The following is a 2,864-nucleotide window of genomic DNA, read 5'->3' as shown; positions in this document are numbered from 1 at the left end:
ATTAATATTATTGTTAGGGGATATGGTACTGCGACCATCGGGTCTATTATGCCCCCTTCTGGACTTAGAGTAGGTCTTAAAGCCCTGTTGCGTCAATAAAAAGAAGCATAGAACATACTTTACAGAGTTTTATTGCCTCTTCTATAAGAATATATAATACATTCCTAGGAGCCTATTGCGTATGTGCATTAGCGCAGTGTATTCTAACAACACATGTGTGGCTGACTCCTTATTCTCTTCACAGAATCTACAGTTTGCATCCGTAAGTATACCCAGTTTTATAAGGTAATGTTCAACAGTGCCCTGTTAGGATTCCTGTGATGATTCTAAGTTTTTCTTTTGATAGATTCATGCAATCCTAATATCTCTTATACCTATAACAATAGGTATCAATAAGTGTTTTAGATTGTTTCAATCCTGGTATATTATCTCAGTAAGATTTTCGATCTATATTTCAATAATATTAAATTTATATATAATAAAGTATTTTTAATAACAAAAAATCATTTATTGCTGAAACCAACCAATCATGGATATGATTCATCGATACAACTATTTTTGTACATAAATAATAACCAATACGATCTGTTTACCTCAACTTGGAAAGAGTATCCCAAACTCACCTAAACAAGACAACATTATTGAAAAGCCCAACGATTTTGTTTTACTTGAGATTTCAGACCTAAAACTAACGTAACGTCCCTTTTCCCTTTTTTTCTATAAAAGCTTCTTAAATGTGATGGATATATGTATATTACATATACTTTTGCAGAACACTTAAGATGTATATGTATTAACTTTTGAGTTTTTGATTCAAAACACATTCAATTATCTTTTCATATATATTTTTATACTTAGCAAAAAAAAATGGTCATCAAAATATCGTATTATAAATGCACTATTAATGTCAACAATAATTATTTATATTTTCGAAACGGACTAATTAGTTCGTATTTACACAAAAAAAAAATAAATCCAAGTTATTATTCCGTACGATGAACTGCACATATGTTACATCGCTAATTCTGTGAAATCGATATTATAATTCTCATTAGATTAGATTGAACATTATAATTTTTTAACAAATTTAAAATTATAATTCTTATTAAGTTATTAAATATTTCAACATATATATCCCATGTAACATTATAGTAATATGAATCCTATAGAAAGATTTAATTTAATATAAATTATAATGGCTATTTAAGTTTCTGAATATTTTGCTTTATATTTCTTTTATATGTTTTGTATGTTGTTGTTTTCTCGTGCAGTTAAATTCTGAAATCAACAGTAAATGATTACCTCTAACTGCCCAGTTCGACGTAAGAACTGTTATAGTCACCAATGATAACACAAATATACTTGGTAGTATTTATGTATTTTTATATGCATAAAAAAACATATATAATAAATATCAGCCGGCTTTATAAAAGATATCAAGCATATTAATATTTTGAACCAATTTTATGGACTATATACTACAAAAAATATAAAAATATTGTATATAAGGCGGACTATAGTCTGTGGCCAGTTGCATTTCTACAACACAGATTTTTGTTGAATTTTTGAGTGTCTCGGTACTCTTGAACAGAAAAAACGTTACTCCAATAGTGATGAATATTTTTTGACATAGGGTAATAGTTTTTAGTTTATGGGTCAATCGAGTGTTTAAAAGAGCTTGAATTATGAAATGAATAATTGCTTCAGTACGACATTGTATACATGGCGTTATTATTATAATGTAATGTTCTGCAAGATTCCTTAGGTTATGAAAGAAGTCATGTTTTTCAGATGACGAACGAGTGCATCTTATATCATTTCGAGAAGTAAATGGAGATAGACATATCTACCACTAAATACTAAAAAGTAAATTTGAGTAGATGTTTAAAAAAACTGAATATTATTAGTAGTTTCTTTTCGAAGATATTTTATACGGCACCAACCTTATGCCAAAATTTATAGCTAAATCTGAGTTATTAATATTTTTATCACTAAAGTCGCTCAGATTCTTTCTTTTAGCTATTCTCATCTCACAGTGAAATATCCTAAGAAAAAATTATTTATCCGTAACACAAAATGGTCTTATTATGAGTAGATGAGCTACGTACCAAATGAACTATTGGAAGTGAATAATTTAAAATGAAATTTAAATTAAAAAAGAATCAAGTCAACAGAATAATGCACAAACTTCAAATCAACTGCAATTCCTTCACGTCTGAACCCTTATCATTTATAAGTAGGTCAATTTTCCTTTATCAGTAGTTTTATAGCTTACTTTCAATCCAAGACGCTAAGTCTAATATCCTTCCCATTAGTGTTGTGTGTAGCCATTGAGTAATTTCTAAGTAGTTTATGTGCTTATTATACTAATCGATGTCATTACTGCCACTAGTAATGCAGTCCGATTCCTTTAATAGTTTAGGATGGTTAAATCAAGATAAATATAAATAGATAAGCGAAAAATTTTTGAAGGTGCTTTGCATCGAAGATTGACAAAATATATCGATGGTAGAGAGAGTGGAATTTGTACCGGCAAAATGCCACCTAACAATGACTAAGTGATAATGTGCCACAGTGGGGTCTCTTTTAACTTCTTGACATGTGGCATGAGCACATTCTAGGCTATGGTCAATACTGAAAAATAGTAGTAACTAAGAATAATGAAAATTGTGTAAGTTCACATTACAGTAGCTTCTTTACCATTTCTTTATTGACCAAGTTAGATCTACAATATTCATTCAATGTGGTCATATCTAAGATTTGAGATATAATCATATCTTTTTTTCAGTAACTGCAAAAAAATTAATTACTAATAACATAAGAAACTACGTCTCTCTGAATAATTGCAGACCAATTATTACTCT

This window comes from Teleopsis dalmanni, chromosome X, assembly GCF_002237135.1.
Source record: "Teleopsis dalmanni isolate 2A chromosome X, ASM223713v2, whole genome shotgun sequence".
NCBI classification, from domain to species: Eukaryota; Metazoa; Arthropoda; class Insecta; order Diptera; family Diopsidae; genus Teleopsis; species Teleopsis dalmanni.
Note: the sequence above shows the minus strand (reverse complement) of the source record.